The sequence below is a fragment of the Phoenix dactylifera genome, chromosome 3, assembly GCF_051530095.1.
Source record: "Phoenix dactylifera cultivar Ajwa chromosome 3, Ajwa_hap1_PhDact_Kaust_v1.1, whole genome shotgun sequence".
Taxonomy (NCBI): Eukaryota; Viridiplantae; Streptophyta; class Magnoliopsida; order Arecales; family Arecaceae; genus Phoenix; species Phoenix dactylifera.
This window is the reverse complement of record NC_143192.1, coordinates 32,773,904-32,790,042: the sequence shown is the minus strand read 5'-3', so window position 1 is coordinate 32,790,042 and position 16,139 is coordinate 32,773,904. Positions and strand designations below refer to the sequence as shown.

The window sequence follows — 16,139 nt, the reverse complement described above, 5'->3', positions numbered from 1 at the left end:
TGTGCGATGGTCTATTAGTTCTCCAAAGCTGTTAACAGGTGATTGCCAATGTTGATTGTATTTTATGCTTGGTAATTCTTATTGTTCTTTTGAAACGGTACTAGTTACATTCTGGAAGCTTGCAATCCTTTTGAGAAATGCTTGAATTGTGATATGTGTCATGCCCCGGACCCAAATTTGTGACACGGCCGTGCTATTGCCGACTACCGCCCACAATAGCACGAAGCCTCGTATATAGTTAACAGGTAGTCAAAAGCAGTCAAACTTGCATGTATTAAAATATGTGCATAACAACTTGCTGGTTGACATAAAGTACAGAGCTTTTAACAGTTTATGTATACAAAAGTATGTTTATTTCACCCCAAAAATAAAGAAGCCCTGTTGCAAAAGAAAAATGCTTCTAGCAGCTGTCACTGGTGGTGATCTGAAAAAAAAATTAAATGAACGGGCATAAGCTACACGGCTCAGTAAGTAATCCTGCATAATCTTGTCGAATCAACTAAAAATGCTAAACATGTTTTAGCAGGATTTGAGAAGCTGACATGTATACTATCTAATAAATCATCATGATAAAATATTCATGCTGAGTAAATAAATCAATGCCTTATATCAACAAGAATTTTCATGAAATGCACACATAAAACCGTGCCTCCGGTATGCCGTGGTCCATACTTTCAGATGCTACTGCGAAGTCATTATCGGCCACTGGCGGGGCCAGCTCAGTTATTAGGCGGCCACTGGCGGGGCTGGCTCAGTCATTCTCGGCCACTGGCAAGGCCGGCTCAGTTGCATTCGATCAGTAGCTCTTAAGAGTCCGTAAACAATACTTCTTGTAGATAGTACCTCATGGATGCTACGGCGAATTCATTATCGGTCACTGGCGGGGCCTACTCAGTTATTAGTCAGCCACTGGCGGGGCCGGCTCAGTCATTATCGGCCACTGGCAAGGCCGGCTCAGTTGCATTCGGCCCGTAGCATTAAGAGCCCTTAGGTACCCCTTGCAAGAAGTGCGTATAGCTAGATGCAATTCATCATCATATTTTACACTTACGCCACAATTATATTAATTGTAATAATGATAATGTAATCCAATTTATCTTGTATGCATAGTAAAATCTGCATAAGCATAATGTATGCATAATCATAAAATATATGACTACAACATGCCACTCGTATGATGAATATAACTTATGATCTACAATAAGATTAAGACGGATTATTTACATGCGTGATCTATAAAAGATTAGGACAGGCTACTTACAGTGATTCGCTTTCCCAAGTCTCTCACGTCCTGGTGATGGATCCTGAGTCACCTAAAATCATATCATAACAAGTACATTATTTCCTCTTTACTTGTTTGGATCCTACCCGAAATTTAGCCCAAGTCCAATGCGTCCACATTGGAGCCTTTGGGGTTCAATTTACCCCAGATTGGGTCCATATGGGTTAATTGGCCTTCTAATTGGTCAATAGGCTTAATCCCAAGTTTAATTGGGTTAAATTTTGGGTTTAGGGTCAATGTGGCCCATTTGGGTCTGAGTCAGGGTTAGCCCAAGGTCAATTTGGCCTCAAATTAGTTGAATTGGGTTTGAATTGGGCCTAGTTCACATTTAATTGGGTTCTGTTGAGGCCCACCAATTTAATTGGGTTTGGACCTGGCTCAAATTGGGATCAATTGGGTTCAGATTTCACCCAATTCGTCATTTGGGTTCGCCCAACAGATTGGGCTCGGTTTAAATTGGGTTCACTTAACCCATTTTGGTTTTTAGGCCTTAACGGTGGCGGGTTTGGATTTGAATTCGACCCGCAAACCCGTTATCAAGATTTTTCTTCTGTTTTTTTCTTTTTCCTTTTCTTTTTTTTTCTTCCCTTTTTCTTTTGGGCTTAACGGGTTGCGGGTTCGGATTCGGATCCGACCCGTGAACCCGTTATCAGGGTTTTTCTTCCCCCCTTCCAAAGGCTTCGCCTCTTCGTCTCCCGTTCCCCTCTCTCTCTTCCAGCTGCTCTCCCTCTCTCTCCCTTTTCTCCTTCGTCTCCACCGAAGCCCTTGCCTCCGGCCGGTCCTCCGGCCTTCTTCTTTTATCTCCGGCCAGATCTACGGCCTCCTTTCCTTCGGTCACTCCCTCTCCTTCTCTCTTTTTCTCTTTCTTTCTTTCTTTGTTGTTTCCGCCGAAACCCTAACTTCCGGCCCCTTTGTCCCCCTCCGAGATCTTCCGCCTCCTCCCCTTCTTCTCTCGCAGGCGACCGGGGAGACGAGGCTCCCCCCGATCCACCGACCGAGGCGGAGTTTTCCCCCGGGGCAGCGATGGACGGAAGGCCGGCCCTTCCTTTTCCCGAAGTGATGCCGGAGAAGAGGAGGGGAGCCGGGAGGTGGGGTCGAGGCCGGATCTCCTCCGGGAGGTCTTCACCTGCTCCAACCACGGCGAGGTAAGGCCGCAGTCCGAGGATGAAGCCTCAAGGGTCCGGTGAGTCTATTTTATTTTATTTTATTTTTTTTGTTTTCCTTTCTCCTTCTTCCCTTTCTTCTTTGGTCTTTCCCTCCGGCACCACCACCTCTTTACCGGAGAAGAGGCGATGGTCCGGCCGAGGCTGGTGGCCTTGTGGCCGCGTCTGTTGCCGGCTCGGCCAAATCCGGTGGCCTGTGGCCGCCCCCCGAGCCCTAGGGTAGCCGCAGCGGAGGCCTGCGGGTGCGCTGCGGTGCCTTGTTCACCCGCAGGCCGAGTCCGGTTAGGCTCGGCCTGGGTGGTCGTCGGGCCCGGGCTCGAGCCTGGGCCGTTCTCAGGCCGGCCCGCGGCCTGTGAGTCCGGCCCGGCCCGCGGCCTGTGGCCCTTCTCTCTTCTCCCCCCGTGCCGGTCTCCTCTCTATTTCATTGTTGAAACAGAGGGGAGAACACTCCACAGAGGGTTTCTCCTCCTTTTTCCGTACTTAGGATTTTCTTACCTGGCTTTGGCCGTTTGCAGTCGGGCAGTACCACCTCTTGAGTAGTCCCTCCTTCCTCTCCTAGAGCTTCAGGGCTCCTTCCACCTTCGGCTCCAGGGTTTCGGCTCTCTGGTTTAGGGTTCTAGGGGACCAGGGAATAGGGGGTATCGTATTTGGGTTAAAGGCTGAGGCTTAAATAATTTGGTTTAAGGGATGAGACCCCCCTCTGAGAGGTCCCATCCTCTCCTCCCCCCTGCTCCGGGAGCTTCCAGCTGCCCCCTTGTCTCAGGCCAGCCGGAATCGGTTGCCAGCAAGGGTGAGAGGTGGTGGGCTCTCGTTTTGCATGGCTGAGGGCCCCTCGGTGAGGTCCCATCTCCCCCTGCCCCTTGGCTTCGGGAGCTTCCAGCTGCCCCCCTTCCTCTGCCACTGCGCGTGGTTTGCCACAAGGGCGCGAGGTGGCCCTCCCTTTGCCGGCCAGCTGTGGCCCTGTCACTTCCCTTCTCAGCATTAGGTGGCAGCCGTGAAGCCCTGTCACTTCCCTTCTCAGCATTAGGTGGCAGCTAGGGCTGCAAATGGGTCGGGTTGGGTCGGGTCCTAGGTGACCCCGATCCGACCCGGTTGCATGTTCGGGTCCTAATTTTGGACCCAGACCCGACCCGGTTGAAAAACGGATCAGGTCGGGTCGGGTCCATACCTACCCCGATGGGTCATTCGGGTCGGGTCGGGTCCGGATCTGGTCGGGTCCGGATCGGGTCCGGGTCGGGTCCGGGTCGGGTTCGGGTCGGATTTGCATTTTTAATTCAATATTTTGTCAACTCCAATACTCCATCACCGATTCACCAATTCACCATCAGGTGAAGCCTTTTGCAAGCTCAACAATTCCTCCTGAAAGGCTGGAAGCGTGAAAATAAAGACTGCAAGCTCAACAATTCAATATCTATTACATTCAAAACCGGTTCAGAATACGTTTCACCAAAAAAATTGAAGGCAAACTGATCAACCAGGTTTAGATCTAGCTTATTCAAAACACATTTATCCATCTATTACATTCAAAATAGGTTCAGATCTAAAACAAAATCAACTTGTCCAACATTGAGACTGCAAGTACCTGCATCTAAAACATTTGAACAGATGCAACTTTCCATCTAAAACATAAACATTTGAACAGTTGCAACTTGGAATTTGTATTCATAAAGAATCAAAGCTGGTTACAGTATTAGCATCACAGGATTTTTCAAAGCAAAATTCAACCCCATATGACAAAGGACAATCCAAACAACAGCATTACAACCTGGGTCACAGTTTTAGGATCACAATATTACAATTTACTACATCACAGCAAAATTCTACCCCATATGACAATCCAAAAGGATGCATCACAACATCAACATCATGTTCAGTGAAGATGACTTGTCCCATTAGTTAAGATAGATTACCACCATCCTGCATAAAGCAAAGAAGCAACATCAGTTTACGATCATTATACTATAAAATTATAAAATTTAAGCAAAGAAGCAACATCAGTTTACGATCATTATACTAAATTTTGAACATGAACTTCATGAATTCTACTAATTCAACTCAGTGCCTTCTGTTAACTTGATTCATCATAAATTCCCAATTGTATTTAGATACCTATCTCTTTTCAGCAGACTTCAGTCCACTTCGAGTTGATGTTGCGAAGATTAAAATTTAAGCACAATTTTCTTACTTCATAACGAGCAATAAAAAAAGCATTTTGCAGTCAACATATAATAAGATAATAATCAACAACAAGATAGTCTCAACTCTCAATGCAAGAGATGAGATGATACCTTTCCACAGAACTCACAGAAATACTTGGCATGCTGGGAGACTTCCATTTTCTTGATTTGCTTTCGCAAACTAGCACCATATCTGGTACCTGGATCCCAAGACATGACAATGAATCGGAGAAAATAGGCAACAGCTACTGCAATGGTAGAAATAGACAAGCAAAGGAAAACAGCTATGAAGAATTTGGTTACCATATTTGCCAACAATTCTAGCCTTCTTGGTTCACTTCGTCTGCATGAAGAAAAGAAGAAACAAAAAACACACTTGTCAGGAGGAGTCAAACACCTAAAGAATTATAACAACTTCTTTCTCAAACCATTCCAATTATTGATATCCACTAGTAAACATGAGACATACAGGACAAAGGCCAATAGACACTTCAATTCCACCACCTATGCACTAAGATGTAAGTTTATAATCAAAGCTGGTTACAGTATTAGCATCACAGGATTTTTCAAAGTAAAATTCAACCCCATATGACAAAGGACAATCCAAACAACAGCATTACAACCTGGGTCACAGTTTTAGGATCACAACATTACAATTTACTACATCACAGCAAAATTCTACCCCATATGACAATCCAAAAGGATGCATCACAACATCAACATCATGCAATTAACATCAACATCAACATCAACATCAACATCAAAATTCAGTGAAGATGACTTGTCCCATTAGTTAAGATAGATTACCACCATCCTGCATAAAGCAAAGAAGCAACATCAGTTTACGATCATTATACTATAAAATTATAAAGTTTAAGCATCAATGAGTACACTTTTATGTTTGTGCAGGAGCTTTGAAGTTATGCTGTCTTTGCTGGTTATGTAAACAGGTTTGTCATGCAATGTATACATCCTTCTAACTTGAACACATGGAATCATAAATTTCTCTTTGCTTGCACCTACATCTGATAGCAACATATATAATGAATCAATGATGCAAGTAGGTGGTCATGTCACATGAAATGATGCAAATCGGAGAATTCAAATGTAAGCATAATAATGAAGATGAACTCTACTACTTATCAGCATAAGTTAATCATCGATATTAATATCAACAATAAAATTCAACCCCATATGACAAAGGACAATCCAAACAACAGCATTACAACCTGGGTCACAGTTTTAGGATCACAACATTACAATTTACTACATCACAGCAAAATTCTACCCCATATGACAATCCAAAAGGATGCATCACAACATCAACATCATGCAATTAACATCAACATCAACATCAAAATTCAGTGAAGATGACTTGTCCCATTAGTTAAGATAGATTACCACCATCCTGCATAAAGCAAAGAAGCAACATCAGTTTACGATCATTATACTATAAAATTATAAAGTTTAAGCATCAATGAGTACACTTTTATGTTTGTGCAGGAGCTTTGAAGTTATGCTGTCTTTGCTGGTTATGTAAACAGGTTTGTCATGCAATGTATACATCCTTCTAACTTGAACACATGGAATCATAAATTTCTCTTTGCTTGCACCTACATCTGATAGCAACATATATAATGAATCAATGATGCAAGTAGGTGGTCATGTCACATGAAATGATGCAAATCGGAGAATTCAAATGTAAGCATAATAATGAAGATGAACTCTACTACTTACCAGCATAAGTTAATCATCGATATTAATATCAACAATAAAATTCAACCCCATATGACAAAGGACAATCCAAACAACAGCATTACAACCTGGGTCACAGTTTTAGGATCACAACATTACAATTTACTACATCACAGCAAAATTCTACCCCATATGACAATCCAAAAGGATGCATCACAACATCAACATCATGCAATTAACATCAACATCAACATCAACATCAACATCAAAATTCAGTGAAGATGACTTGTCCCATTAGTTAAGATAGATTACCACCATCCTGCATAAAGCAAAGAAGCAACATCAGTTTACGATCATTATACTATAAAATTATAAAGTTTAAGCATCAATGAGTACACTTTTATGTTTGTGCAGGAGCTTTGAAGTTATGCTGTCTTTGCTGGTTATGTAAACAGGTTTGTCATGCAATGTATACATCCTTCTAACTTGAACACATGGAATCATAAATTTCTCTTTGCTTGCACCTACATCTGATAGCAACATATATAATGAATCAATGATGCAAGTAGGTGGTCATGTCACATGAAATGATGCAAATCGGAGAATTCAAATGTAAGCATAATAATGAAGATGAACTCTACTACTTACCAGCATAAGTTAATCATCGATATTAATATCAACAACAGTTTCGTAATCTTCAATCTTGTATTTTGTATGAGAAGGTGGATCATCTACAAATGAAGAAAATATGAAATTAAAAATCTCAAAGTTTTAAAGCACTAGTACAACTGATGCATGATAAAATTTATGAATGTTATAGAAATTGAACCTGCAAGATGAGGCAAGCTGTCTCGAAGCCAATCCTGTGTGCACACCAATACCTCAACCGTATTTGGAGATAGACTACTACGAAAATCATCCAAAACCCTGCCAGCAGTGCTAAAGGCAGACTCAGATGCAACGGTAGAAATGGGAATTGCCAAGATATCACGTACCATCCTAGACAATATTGGATATTTTGATTCATTGAATTTCCAATACTGTAGAATGTCAAAATTTTGATCTTCTAATGGATGAATCTGCTCCAAAAAATTAAATGGCATGTCATTTTTATTAGTATTATTGACTAATATTTTAATGTAAGCATCCAAATTAGAGATCGTAAAATACCTTCTCTTCCAAATAAGTCTCTAATTCTGACTTAGATGGTTGGGTAACTTGTACTCCATGGATGAATTCTTTATAGCCATGCAGAAAACGATTCTCATCTCTTCCACCATGGGATGTAGACACCCTCTCATCCACTTGATTAAGAAAGACATTTGTGCCATATAAAATTGCATAATTATCTTACAAAGTTTGAAGAACATCATGCACTTTGTTGATCTCAAATGAAGCACGATCATCATTACCATGGATTGTCTGAAAGCAATATCTAATAAGATTCATCTTATGTCTTGGATCAAGGACAACCCCTACAGCAAGAATGTGAGAGCATTCCTTCCAATACTTGTCAAATTTTTCTTGCATCTTTAAAGCCATCATCATCACAACTGCATTTGAACTCCTAGATTCTTCAATCAAGAGCATATTTATTCTCCAAATCTCATAGAAATACAAATTTGCAGTTGGATTTTTTGTTTGTGAAAAAACTTCAGTTATAAGATGAAAAACCTTTAAGAAGTCACAAATAATGATGCCTTGAGACCAATCTTCCTCAGTTGGCGCACCTTCAAAATTAGGATCCCGGGCCACAAGTCGCATAAATACATCCTTGAATTGTATAGCATCATTTAACATGAGATATGTAGAATTCCAACGAGTAGGTACATCTAAGCATATCCGTTTTTTACCATTCATCTTGAATTGTTTCACAATTCCCATAAATAATTCCAACCTTCCTTGAGATGATTTTATATATTTAACAGCCTCGCGGATCCTATGAATAGCACCCTCCGCTACCTTCAACCCATCCTTCACAATCAAATTAAGAATATGTGCACAGCAACGCACATGAAAGAATTTACCATTCAAAAGTAAATCTTTTTTAAATTGTTTTTGAAGTTCTGTTGCTACAACTGTATTTGCTGACAAATTATCAAGAGTGATTGAACCCAACCTTTTCTCAATATTCCAAGATAAAATACAGTTAGCTATAGCATCACTAATGACTAAGCCTGTATGTGGTGAAGGAACCAACTTAAAATTGATAATATGCTTTTTCAGTTTCCAATCATTAGTGATATAATGTGCAGTGAGACACATGTATCCCAATGTTTGATTTGATGTCCACATGTCCGATGTTAAGCTGATTCTTCCACAGTTCATCTTGAACAAATCTTCAAGTCTTCGTTTTTCCTTTTCATAAATTTTAAAGCAATCAGAAGACAATGTTGTCCTTGAAACAATATGAAATTCTGGTCTAAGGTTCCTAACAAAGGTCTGAAATGCTGGATGTTCAACTGTTGTAAATGGCATCTCTTGTAGAATTACCATCTTTGCAAGGTCCTCACGACTTCTTTCCTGATCAAATGAATAGGGAACTAACTCGTTCAATGGAACACCATCTTTTGAAGTCACGGTGCCTATTAATATTTTCTGTTTCTTATCATTATATTTTTTTGCCTTACAAATATTTGCATGTTTGTGAAGATGGCTTGTCCCATTTTTAGGATCAGCTGAAAAAATAAAATGACAATAATTGCATCTAGCCTTGTCTTTTTGATTTTCTACCTCACAATAATGATTCCATATCTCCGACCTCCTTTTTCTGTTCATTTTAGAGCTATCTGTATTAGAAGGCTCCATTACTTGAGAACCACTACAACGAAGTACACTTGAAACTTCAGCCATGTTTTCATTGCTATCCATCTCGGACATTAACCTATTTTGCATGCAAGCATTAAATAAAGATGTATGAGCATAAAATGCAACTTTATACAATGAAAACAAAAAAATTAACGGCTTAATAACGATGTATATCTATGACAAATAACTGAATAAGTAACAAATATTTTAAATTTATATAAGGACAAAAATTTGCCACCAAAAATATAAATAAATAAATTCCTTCTTCAGAGTAGAAACTTCAACTTGAGAGTACAGATTTCAATTGAATAGTTACACACTTACACTGTTACACAGTTACACAGTTACACTAGCAGGAGCTAATTAATATACAGGCATACGGACAATCTAAACTTATTGTGAGCTAATTAATATACAGGAGCTAACTAATATACAGGCATACGGACATTAACCTATTTCATAGGCTTATAGCGTATTCATTGAATTTCATTCTCCACCATCCATGTTTTTTCATAATTTACAGAATTACAGCATGCAAAGCCAACTATAGAAATACCTACTGTATGGATCCTCCAGTCAAGACCCAAGCAGAGAAAGTAGATCGAGGAAGACCACAGCACTGTTCAAAACCTCTTGCAGAATATCACAAGTTATGCAAAAAAAAACAAAAACCACAGCACTGTTCAAAACCAGATCAAGGAAGACTTTAGCAGAGAGAATGTCGTGCATATAAAATCTTGAAAACTATGATTAAATCTCAAAAAAATTGTGCAAACTAGGTTAGATCTCACAGATTGGTAGAAAATAAAACAAGTAGGCCGAAATGATGCTCCCCAAGTGTGGCACGCCCCTCCTCCAAATCTTCCGACTATCCCCGAGGACCCCGACGACCCCCACCTCTCCCTCTCCCTCTCCCTCAAGTCCGGCGTCGTTGCCCTGTTACAAGATAAGCCCCCTTCGCCGGAACCATCTCCCGGCCTATGCTAAAAAAAATACGGAGGACTGGAGGAGGGACATACCTTGGGACGCCGAAGAATGGGAAGAGGGAGATCCGCGGAATGGGGAGTCGGAAGTCGAAAGATCTAGGGCACCGAGCACGGAAGCGGGCTACTCTTCTCCAAATGATCCTCCGCCGCAGCTCAAGATCTAGGGCACAGCCGCACGGGAGATCTCGGGCATCGAGCACGGAAGCGGTCTACTCCTCGACGTCCTCGTCTCCTCCAGATGATCCTCCGCCGCACGGGAGATCTAGGGCTAGGGCACAGCCGCTGCGCCGCACGGGAGAGAAAAAGGGAGGAACGAACCGTCCAACAGGTGAAGCGGTCCAGCGGATGATTTATATATCATCCGTTGCGGGCTGCGGGCAAAGCACAGAGGCCAGAGCACAGTAGTCAGTAGCACTGCGGGCCTGCGGCCCAATGGGCTGCATGTCTTAAAAAAATGATCCAAAAAATTGGGTCGGGTCGGGTCGGGGTGCGGGTCGAAATTGGGCAGACCCGACCCGACCCGAAAAATAGAACGGGTCCAAATTTAGGACCCGACCCGGCCCCGCGGGTCCTAAAATGCGGGTCGGGTCGGGTCTTAAGCGGGTTGGGTCGGGTCGGGTCACGGGTCGACCCAACCCATTTGCAGCCCTAGTGGCAGCCCCTTCACGGCTGCCACCCTTAGCAGTATTGCCCATATAGTAAAATCAGGCCCAACCCCCCTAACTGGGCCTTAAAATATTGGGCTGGTTGGTAGTGGGCTTGGACATTACGAAATGGTAATTGATCTTTCATTGGTTGTAAGTATAATGCTGTAGCCGGAAGGTCCCAAACATGCCCTAAGAGTAACTTCTGTAGCAAGAGGAAAAAAATGCTAGATACGAGGATTCGTGCGGACATGTATTTAGTCCCATATTGATTATGCACCGGGTAGATCTTTGATACTTTTATAGGGTTAAGGAACTAGATAATACCTTCTAGCTAGTTTTTTTGGATAAGATCCTGGATTGTTACAAATTATATTAGAGCGGATCCAGTCCATGACCCATATGATTTAGAGGATATTGCAACACGGGCCTATTGAGACTAATAACGGACATATTGTGATGTTTGTGAATGAATTTGTGGTACTTGTAGATGAATTTGCATGGATTTGGACCTTTAACCTAGCAAGAGCACCGAAGCTTAAATAGGAGTATGTGAAGTTCCATGTGGATATGTATTTAGTCCCATATTGATCATGCATTGGGTAGATTTTGAGTACTTATATAGAGCCAAGGAATTTAAATAATTTTTTCTGGCTAGCTTTTTTGGATGAGGTCTTAAGTTGTTATACAAGAATGTAGGAAGATGGCAAACTTTATCTTCCTTAGTAACATCAAAATTTACCAAGCTACAAAAGGTGATTTTTGCACTCCTTGAGCAAACTATTCTACTTTCTATTCCTTGATACCTGGAAAAGGATAAGGTGGCATTTCAACAGCAATCATAATAGTGCCCTTACAAAGTATTCTCCTTCCCTAAGATCAATTCTAAATCAACGACCACGACAGCCTTATATTAGAGTTTATGACAGTTTGTGAGGGAAATGATTACGAAACTAAAGAGGGTAGTGATAATTTGGGCGTAACGTCCCATAACTCCACAGTTTTGTGGGATTTGTGCTGCTTCCCTTTCAATTTCCAGCTACAATATAATCTGACCTGCATGATACAAAAGTGAAATAAAAATTCAAAAACTTGACAAATTAACCTGCAATATCTGTCTATTTGGATAAAATTAAAAGGAATAGTTTTTTGTAAGATTGATTGCTGGCAAAAAATAAAGTCAATGGGGCTTCATTGCCTATGACTTCAGCAGCATCTGCCTCTATATCATCGATTTCATTATTTGGGTCTTTGTAATAAGACTTGTAAGGTACATTCCTCCTTTGCATCTCTTCTTGGAGCAAGACTTCATATCAAGAAGCACTTGTTGCTAGTTCGAGCAAGTATCTGAGTTTGACTCCTTTGAACATCTTCCTTAGCTTATAGTTCAATCTGGCCTTTGTAATTTGCAAAAACTCATTCTTGGACAATATCAAATGGCAACTATGCCTAAATTCCTTGAATCGAGCAATATATTTTTTAACTAGTTCGCCATCCTTCTGGTGTAATTTTGTTAAACCATCCAAAGAAATATCTAGCTAACTCCTACAAAATTGAGCATTGAATTGGTCCTCCATCTCTCACCATGAACAAATAGAATTTATCATTGCAATGCACTCTCGACCTATGAATTTGAAAATAATCTCAATTTCCTTAAATCATCTCCATTGAGTTCATTCACCATATTGTGCAGTAAATTGAGCAATATGCTCGATGACCAATTGTTTTCCATCACCAGTAAATTTGGTGAAGTCTAGGATGTTATAATTTCTAAGATATTCATATATCCTATTATATTCATCTTATAAAATTGGCCAAGCAAGCCATCATTGGGTTTGTTCGATGAATTGAGTTAAGGAATGAATCACCCAATTAACCCTTCTATGGGTGGAATATCATCTAATAAATTTCAATTTTTAAGGTCCCACTCAACCTATTTCCTCATGGCTTGTAATATAGACATTATTGTAGTCTAACAGGATAATTGATTTTTTAATCTTCGAAATCAAAATTGTCTAGCCTGAATTACTTACTTCTCATTTGCCCTCTATTTTCTTCAAGAAATTTCTTGAGAATCAAGAATATCCTAAAGAAAGGGTTGCATTTTGTTGGTTGCTTTTCTGGATACAAGACAAGTTAGACCAAAATGCTTGGCGTGACTAATAGGTGCAAGCATGCCACCGGTTTGAATTGGAAAGGATAGAGAAATAACAGTGGATCCTACTATCTTAAATTTTTAAGGACTTTTACTACTAAAATACTACCTGCTCGAAAAGTGGTGAATGAAAAACTAAGCTAACTAAAATAAAATAAAATAAAGGACAACATTAATTGAAAAGTAAAAAGGATACAAAAATAAAAAAAATGATAATAATTTGGAGTTAAAAGATTCTCTCCATACGTTTAAAACTTGAAACTCATAAGTAGCTCCTATTAACTATTGGGTAAGTGACACTACTTAGCTTCGATGTCTATCCTAACCAGTTTGCACTACATGGATACTATTATCATACATGGTAGTTACTTTTCTTTCACTACTCTTGTATTCTATATATTGCTATCACTCCTCTCATATTTTGGATAGTGGTAAGATAGCTATCACTACTCAGTTTTGTTATGGCTAGTTTTCACCATATAGGCCACTATTGACATGCATGTCTATTACCTTACTTCGACTAATCTTCTATCCTACGGAGTGCTACCAATCCTCCCACATTTTAGGTAGTGGTAATTAGTTCCGCTTCACTAAGTACCTCATTCTAGGTTGATAATATCTAACCCTCTTGGTATGTACCTTGATAATCGATCTACATCTCTAGTACATGATTTGAGGTTGGCACCCTTCTATTAGAACCCGGCCTTCATCTCACCCTTTTGGACGGTGGCTTGATAGTAGGGGAAGAGAAAAGATAAGAAGAGATTTGTGATGTGGTTTTTTTGCATGTTGTCAATGGTTTCACGCTCACTTGGATCCTAACAATAAGTTTCAGTTGCTCAACGCCTAGACAACAATTTCAAAATGACCCCATCAATTCTGCATTAGCTTTGCCCTCGTGGATTGCGATTGTAGTCCTCTATTTTTTAACTCAAAATCGTCAACACCAGCCAGCTTTGGCTGGGTTGTTTGAGTTGGTCCAGTCGGACTGCCTCTCACAGAAGACCAAAAATGGACCAAGAATAATTATGAATTAGAAGAATTAAACACTTGTCTATTACCTCATATCCTCCCATAAATTTATGTTAGAAGTTTGGTGGTTGTCCAAAATATATTCATCCCACTAGTTGATGTTGGCATGAATCTCGAGGAATCGATCTTCAAGCTTGTTCGAATAACCTTTTAGTATTTCCATATTATCCTTATGCATTTTGGAGGTCTTATTTCTTATGTAGTACTTGCAAAAGACCTTTTTTTGGATATTTGAGGACTCCATAGTTTTTATTTCATGCTAAATCTAGAGATGTGGTAAGTATTGGTTTAATTTGCATGACTTGAAGTTCTCATTATTGGTGTGGTGGCTAAGCTCATGACAGCCATGTGAGTCATTTAGTTGTTCAATGAGACATAGACAAGGGTGAATAAAAAAGAACAATATTATCATTGGTCACTATATCTGTTTTTTGATAAAGTACTTATCCGAGAGGCATTTTAAAAGGTTGCTTTTAGTGCACATGGCAATACATTTGCATGCAAGAGTTTATTTTAATCAAGAATTTATAAAGTAAAAAAGAAACTGATTATTTGATAATTACAATATTACAACGTATTTATATAAATCATTACTATATGATCTCTTTTCGAGACTTTTAGTTCAAATTCAATTCTAAAAGTTTTATTTGACATGGATAGCGGGGCTACCCTTATGCATTTGCACACCAATGGATTATTTGTTGGCTTTGATTGCAAATGTATATCGCCTAAACACTAAAGCATTATTTTTAATATTCAGTATCCTAAAATTTATGGGAGATATTAACCATTTGGAACTTCTTAACCTAAATAAATGCATATCTCGAAGTGTAACTATTTTATCTTAGTCTACACTTGGCATCATATGAATATATAATGCTTCTATTTATCAAGTATATAACAAGTAGTTAAATATTTTTTTTTGTTAGAAAAAGTAATCAAAAAATTTTCTTTTGTAAGTTGCAATGGAGCTAAATCACTTATAATGTGTTTTATATTTTAGAAAAGGCCAAATATGTGTTTTAGCATTCATGCAGACCCTCTTATATGAATATATATACAATTAGCTGATTTTAATGTCAGTGTACATGTGAAGAGTGTTAATTATGAGTTGATAAAGTATTTTATGCAGATAAAAGTGTCAGTTTGATCTTTCTCCCCACTTTGACATTAAGATGGCAATTACAACACATGTATAAACAAAATTTTGTGCTTATTAGGAAAGTAGAAAAGTGATACAAATTTTGAGATTCATAAAAAATCAAATTATTATAGAAAAAATGACCCGATGTCTCATATATTTTTAGGACTATTTGCTTAAGTACAACACTAAAAGTTTGCTTTGATATGAACACAGAATAGTGCAACTTGGGTGGAGGTGCTACCTTTTATGCATTTGTACACTAGGTGGTCATTTTTGGTTTTGATAGCAAATATGTATTAGCTAAACTTAGGATATTATTTAATAGTTAGCAATGTAAAGATCAAGAGAGGTTTTTCAATACAAGTCTAAAAATCAAAGAAGGTATTTTAGTACAAGGGAGGTATATATGAGCATGTACAGTCTTTTTCTTATCAAGTATATAAATGTCAGGGGCAGCTCAATGCATTTGGAGGCCTAAGGCGAACTCACTAAGGAGGGTATTTTTTTTGAAAAATAATGAAAAATTTTTAATAAGTGCAAAATTTTCTTAAAAAAATTTAAAAATAATTCGTCTAGCTTTTTGAGATGCAAAATATTTTCTTTTCACTACTCTTGTATTCTACATAGTATTATCACTCCTCTCATATTTTGGATAGTGGTAAGATAGTTACCACTATTTAGTTTTGTCATGGCTAGTTTTCACCATATGGGCCACTATTGACATGCATGTATGTTACCTTACTTCCACTACTTTTGTATCCTATGGAGTGCTACCAATCCTTCCATATTTTAGGTAGTAGTAATTAGTTCTGTTTTACTAAGTGCCTCATTCTAGGTTGATAATATCTCACCCTCTTGGTTTGTACTTTGATAATCGGCCTACATTTCTAGTACATGATCTGAGGTTGGCATCCTTCTAGTAGTACTCGGCCTTCATCTCACCCTCTTGGACGGTGGTTTGAAAGTAGGGAAAGGAAAAAGATAAGAAGAGATTTGTGATGTGGTTTTTTTGCATGTCATCAATGGTTTCACATTCACTTGGATCCTAACAAT

At 39.3% G+C, this 16,139-nt stretch overlaps 1 long non-coding RNA gene across 7 annotated transcripts; it reads right to left on the bottom strand.

The window, feature by feature from the left end:
• Positions 1-4,934: 4,934 nt before the first annotated feature.
• LOC120106381 (uncharacterized) lies at positions 4,935-8,341 on the bottom strand. 7 transcript variants are annotated; one of them, XR_016399836.1, is made up of 4 exons: positions 7,488-8,341; positions 7,147-7,396; positions 5,514-7,048; positions 4,935-5,436 (listed from the first exon to the last, which is right to left on the bottom strand). It is a non-coding gene; the product is annotated as an uncharacterized LOC120106381 (long non-coding RNA). The 7 variants fall into 7 exon arrangements; XR_016399838.1 differs by lacking the exon at positions 4,935-5,436 and having other exon boundaries at positions 5,553-6,030; positions 6,108-7,048; XR_016399839.1 differs by lacking the exon at positions 4,935-5,436 and having other exon boundaries at positions 5,553-6,241; positions 6,360-7,048.
• Between the last annotated feature and the right edge of the window lie 7,798 nt (positions 8,342-16,139).